Here is a 6,999-nt window from a genome sequence, read left to right as displayed (position 1 = left end):
AAGTTTAATTTAATTTAGTTGGGGGTGAAGGGAGAGGGAGCAGTTGATTGATCGATTTGGAAAGAGACAAAAATGAAACAGTCTGCACTGTATTTCCAGGCCTGTGGCATATTATCTGGGGTGTTTATTTTAGGTCAAGAAGAAAAGCTAGCAAGACCTTAATAGTTTTGTAGTTACTCTACAAAAGGGGGCTTCCACATTTGAAGGAAAGCTTCACAGCCATCGAAGAATTTGAGCTAGAGTGAATTCTCACTTCCCGTATCATGGAAGCAGAAAAGCCACAGAAGAAGCTGTGAAAGACTCACAGCTATACCCCAATAAGTCAGCAATATCTAGACAGATTTTACTTTTAAACAGGAGGGACAGGGAAATATGGAGTGGATTATTCTGCTCTCCACACTCGTAAGTCCTTGAAGCCATAGGTTTAGACAATCGATGGAAATGGAAAGTATCTTAGTTCAGGCTGCTGTAACAAATTACCATACACTGGAGTCTTACACAAGAAATCTTTATTTCTTATAGTTGTGGAGGCCGGAAGTTCAAGATCAGGGTGTCATCATGGTCAGGTACTTGGTGAGGCCTCTCTTCCTGTTTTGTGGATGGCTGCTTTCCCAGTGTGTCGCCACATGAGAGATAGCTTGCTCTGTGTCCTCTTGTTATAATATTATATAAATTTTCTTTTATTGGTTTCAGTAACTTGTGACTTCTAAATAATTTCTTAATTTTTTATAATTGGCATTATTTATAATGTTCTCTTTGTATAATTTTAATACCTGAAAGGTCTTGAGTGGCATCCCTCTATATTGCTAATAAGATGATTTGTCACTTTTCTTTTTTACTGATCAGTAGAGTAAGAAGTTTATCAATTTCATTGACCTTTACAAAGAACAAGCTTTTTTTTTTTTTTTTTAGCTGAGCCATCCTGCCACCTGTTGGCAGCTCAGGGGCATCTCAGTTCGGGCCGTGAATCAAACCCGGAACCCTGTTGCTCAGAGCTCAAACTCTTGAGCAAGCTCTTAACCAACTGAGCCACTCAGCCGGCCCAAAGAACAAGCTTTTGATGTTATTTATTTTTATCTTAAGGTTGTCAAGTTTAACAACTAGTAATATGAGAACCCAATTAAATTTGAATTCAGATCTATAATGGATATTTTTATACATAATTATGTTTTTGTAATTGTGTGTGCATATACTTTTTGCGACACACAAAAAATGTACTTTATCTAAAGCCCTAATTTAACTGAGTGTTCTGAATTATATGGGGCAACTCAGTGCTCTATGTTTGTCTAGTACCTTGACTACAGGATACAATATGATAAATATCCACCATTCATCTTGCTAATACTTTGGTCTCTCTCACTTCTCAAGTTAGTCCTGTAATGAATCTTTAGTTTTTGTTCCTGTTACAACTTCATACTAAGTCTCAGTTTATGTCAATTGATATCCATGACATATTTAATTGTGCAATAGCAATAGAAAAAAATTGTTATAAAACAGGATATGGATGAGAATAAGGAGAAGGGTGCGTATAATATGACATCTATCAGCATTAGGTCTTAAAACTTAGTTCACTTTAAAAATTAGTAGATGAGAGGGTTTGGAATCTTCTAAAAGAGATAAAAGGAGATATTTGAGTTATGAAACTCTGATGCAAACAATACTAATTTATAGTCTATGCATTAAAATGGCAATCCTCCTCAATTCCAAAATCCACCTGGCAATTACTACTCCATATGATAAAAGTATCCAGATTGAAGGTGTTTTTGTTTGTTTTTAGGCGAATGTCAATGTCTTCATGTTGTGGGAAGTGACTGCAGTTTTCATCAGCAGTTCAGCAGACAGTGGCATGTTATAGAGGAAGAGCAGTGATCTCGCATGGCAAGTGCTGCTAATGGACAGTTTTATATGAACAGGTAAGGCAGCCCTTTGAGAACTACCGTAATTAATGGGAGAGGGGTGAACATTGAAAGAGCTAGTTCCTCTCAGGATGGTAGGAATTCTGTTAACTATATTTCAACTAAAAAATAATAGTGGAAACTTTCCATCAACAGCATACAACAATTCCAATGGCTCTACATCCTCACCAACACCTGCTATCTTTTGTGTGTTGGATAACAGCCATCCTAACAGGTATGAGGTGATATCTCATTATGATTTTGATTTGCTTTTCTCTTATAGCTAGTGAGATTGAGCACCTTTTCCTATACCTGTTGGTCATTTGTATGTCCTCTCTGGAGAAATGTCTGTTCAAGTTCTTGACCCATTTTTTAATTTAGTTATTTGTGTCCTTGTTTTGTTTTTGTTTTTGTTTTCATTTGCTATGGACTTATAGGAGTTCCTTATGTATTTTGGAAGTTAAGTCCTTATCAGATATATGTTTTGCAAATATTTTCTTCCATTTCATAGGCTGCCTTTTCAGTGGGTGTAAAGTTACAGTTATGCAAAATGAATAAATTCTAGAGATCTGCTGTAAAATGCAGTGTCTGTAGTGAAGAAAAAGATATTGTACACTTTACAATTTAAGAAGGTAGATCTCATGTTAAGTGTTCTTACCACAAAAACAACAACAAAAACAAAAATAAACAAAAAGGAACAAAAGGAAACTTTTGGAGGTGTTGGATATGATTATTACCTAGATTGTGGTGATGGTATCACACGTATAGGCTTATGTCCAAACTCATCAAATTAGGTACACTAAATATGTGCAATTTTTTTGCATATCAATTATACTACAGTAAAGCTACAGAAAAAAACCCAAACCTGCTTACTTATCGATCACTAAGGCTAGAGAGCCCAGTGACATCTGGACTGTAGTATTACAACTCAAGTGTGAAAAGTAACTCATTACTTTATGTGAAAACACACCTCAAAACGTGCTCCTCTTTTTCTCTTTTTTTGATTAGACAGCAGGCATTCCCCAAGCTTAGAAAAACATGCTTTGTTGACTGGAAGCTACTGCTCCTAATAAACTCTCAGAGGACTGAAGATACAAATATTCATACAGAATATAATTCTAATTGCAGTCCTAGACAAACAAAAAGGGAAAAGGAAATAATGTTTTCTTCCCTCTTGGACCTTTGAAAGGGAAAAAAAGGGGACATGTAGGAAGAATCAATTTGAGTAATCTCTTAATTATACAATATGTTTTATCATTAAACAAAAAATATGCTTGCAAAGTGTGCGCAAATTAAACTCTATAAAAACAAACCAAAAATATCCTTGTAGTATTCAGAATCACAAAAAGAATGGTATAGAACTTAGTCATTAATAGAGTTTAATTGCTGCTATCTAATATTTCAAAATGAAGTCATGTGAGGCCTTTAAGGAGAAATATGGCTTTTGAAAATTTAACATGTAATGTTAATATATGCCATTTTATATTTTAATGTTTTTTGTACATAAATTATAAGTAGATACACGATTTTTAAACACTGTTTAATATATCACGTTAAAATGAGACTTAACAGTTTTGTGATTTCAAGCACACTGTTTCTCCCATTGTTCCATTTTGTGTCTTCGTTAAAGATGATACAAAATTGGTCTGACAATATTGTATATATTTAAATGGGAAAAGTTTAGACCATGCAGTTACATTTTACTTTTAGAGAATGTGAAAAATATAAAGGCAAAACAGGGTTGTGATATTCATATGAGCACTGGAGCACATATTTTGACATCAGGAATGACACATAGGAGATAATAGTCCTGAAAATCATATATAAGACACAACTGAAGTTATCTGATAATATCTATAAACAATTACCAGATTGTAATATCTAACCCTAAATGTATTAAGACATGATGTTCTGTCTGAATGTAGGAAACAGCTGAAGAGAGTTTTAATATATCTGAATGATAAACTTGTAAAATGTTCAATATTTAAATTAAGAAGATGAAGAATTAAATGAATAAAATTATTACTTTTAATGAAACTTTATTGGGGTGACACTTGTTAGTAAAGTTACATATATTTCAGGTGTATAATTCTGTAGAAGGGATCAAATGTATGGTGATGGAAGGAGAACTGACTGGGATGAACGCACAACGTGATATATAGATGATGTATTACAAAATTAAAGTTTTAAATTAAATAAATGTGAGTCACACATCATGCCATAGCTCAAAGATAAACAAAAAAATTTAAATACAGATTTTATTTCATTTTTTTGAATCATAGGCATTTAAATATAGTTGAGCTCAGACTCTGCCATGTTCTCCATAAATGGCTGTGTGTGATTTGTTTTCCACTGAATCTTATGATGTAAGCCTTACCTAATGCCTTTAAAAAATTCATATTTATCATTTGTTTGTTGTTCATTTTTTTAATTGCCAATTTTGTGGCAGTGGAGGGAGAGCAATAGCACTGGTGTTTGATGATGAATTCCTCTAGACCCCAGTAGGTACCAGAGAGGGAAGGCATCAATAATACTTTAGAGTCACTCCTATATCCTCCTTCTCAAAACCAAATGTGGTGGCACAGTGCTCCAGAAGTTTTGCAAGAGCCTTAAATGTAAATGTAGATGTAAATGTAAATGTCTGTCATCTACCATCAGTTTACACCATGATTTGATTATTTTCCATAACTTTAATGATAATTACATTAAAAACTGTAGGAGATTGTCCTAGCTCCTGCACCTCTCAAAGAAAATACCTGGGAATGACTCCAGATATCTACCCACACCCATCCCCATAGTTGTCACTCAGTGATTCCATGATATGTAAGAATGTGTGATTGTTTTCTGAAATGGGTTGGAAACCTCTGTCTACTCTGAATGGAAGTTGATGCTAGTTGTTACAGTTGGGTGGACCCGAGGCTGACTACCAAATTAGCAAGAACTGATCCCAGAGAACAATTGGGATACCATTGTGTCACCTGTCTTTGAACTTAGTATACGTGCTATCCAGTACACAGCTTGCAATCTCATCCCAAATTCTTTCACATTAACAGGAAGCAAAGCAAAATAACACATTGCACAGTAGACAATGGCATTTTGAACAACACATTCACTGTCAGTTCCCATGAATTTTTACTCAAATTCCATTAGTCAACCTACAAAAAGCTTACATTCTTTTCAAAGTAACATGTGTCTATGTCAGCATTCCATCCTCCTTGATAAAATTGTCAAGAACTATGAAAGATCTGTGATTTTGCTCTACATACAAGTTCACAAAGTAGTTTGGACCATATTATAGATGCTGGCTGAACACATGAGAGAGACATGGGTCAGAGACATAGAACGAATGTGTCCAAAGAGATGTCTGCAACTGTGATAGTTTGCATTACATGAAAGGCATCCTCAGTTAAGGAAGCTCAAATCTTTTATAGAGGGCATGAAGAATGCTGCTTCAAAGGGAGACACTGTTTCTATCTTTCTTGACTGATTTCTAAACAAGCATCTTTGAATACAGTCAGGAACAAAGGCAGTCAATGTTTCTGTTTACCAAAAGTCAGGAAGCCTAAAGGATCCATAAATAATTTTCTCTTAAAATTGGCTTACCAGTTTTACCAACTTTTACTCTCTCTCTTCCTCTCTCTTTCTTCCCCACTCTCTCTACCCCTCTCTCCCTCCCTCCCTCCAGTTTTTGCTTTGCTCATAACTAATGTTTTCTTTAAATTTATCACAAATTAGTTGCAATTTTTATGGTATCATGAATGTGATATAATATAGCAACTTTATGCAAATTAATTTGGTGCCACACAAAAACACATCAATAACACTTAACAAATGAGAAAGCAAGTAAAACAAAATCAATATGCTAATGTAAAATTTTATTTCTCTCTTAACATTTTGCATTATTTTGAGAGAAAAAATTAAGCCCTGAAAATCCTAAATGCATGAATATTACATTGAAAACTAAAAGCAAATGATTGAGAAATACAGTTACTTAGATATTCATTTATATAACAAATAATTTTCAGATCCCATAACATGGTGACACAATATGCATAGTCTCTACATCATGAGAATTAATCTATGCTGATAAAAAAGCACATTAAACAAAGTATTTAAATAGTGAGAAAATTCAAAGCATGATAAAAATATAAAGCATAATAAAAAATTGAATGAGAATGTATAAGGGTACCAGTTTAGATTAAACTGAGGGTTAAGGTGGACCACCAAAATGAGGGTGAAGTATGAATTAATGAGTACAAGAAAAAAGAGGAATAAATAGGCAAACTACATACACCTATTTATGTATCTACCAAGGCAATAACGTGCTACCACATTATGATCATAAGAAAATTACTTATATAATCTTATACAAACTGTTGCTCTTTTGCCATGAACTCATTGATGTGAAATCATATAGGATCTTCCTTAGAATATTGGATATCTTAATTTCTGCTTGAGGCATTACCAAGGTAATTTGAGCAACAAAATTTACTTGCTCACTTATGTCATGGTGCTATCAAGGAAAATAATTTTCAGTTTCCATAAATGCTGTGTGGGTCACATGGTGGAGTAAAATGGTGTTGAATTTAAGTATTTCCTTCAAGTATAGGAAGTTAAACAAGAAGAATAAATTATTTTTGTGAAAACATTACTTCACTTGTTACTAGTGAAGAAAGATAAAATATGTTAACATATCAAATGTATAGGTAACTATTTGTGAACTAATCACTAATCAGAACTTCAGAAAAAAAAATTATTGTTAAGAATCAAATAACATCTCTCATATTCCTATTACACACAAATCTGAGACTATGCTGATCAGATATTTATTGAAATTTTGAGGGATTTATTTTAATAATGTCATAGTTTTCAGTTTATAAGTCCTTCACACCCTTTTTAAGTTTATTCCTAGTATTCTTTGTTGAAATTGGAAAATTATTTTTTTTTCTGAAATGGTGTTAGTATATAGAAATGCAATTGATTTTTGTGCAACTGATTTTTTTTATTAGTTTCAGGTGTACAAAACAATGTAATAGTTAGACATTTACACACCTCATAAAGTGATAACCACCTACCCCAATCTACTACCCCCTGACATTGTATA

Source organism: Hipposideros armiger, unplaced genomic scaffold, assembly GCF_001890085.2.
Source record: "Hipposideros armiger isolate ML-2016 unplaced genomic scaffold, ASM189008v1 scaffold_686, whole genome shotgun sequence".
Classification (NCBI taxonomy): Eukaryota; Metazoa; Chordata; class Mammalia; order Chiroptera; family Hipposideridae; genus Hipposideros; species Hipposideros armiger.
This window is presented reverse-complemented; position numbering follows the sequence as displayed.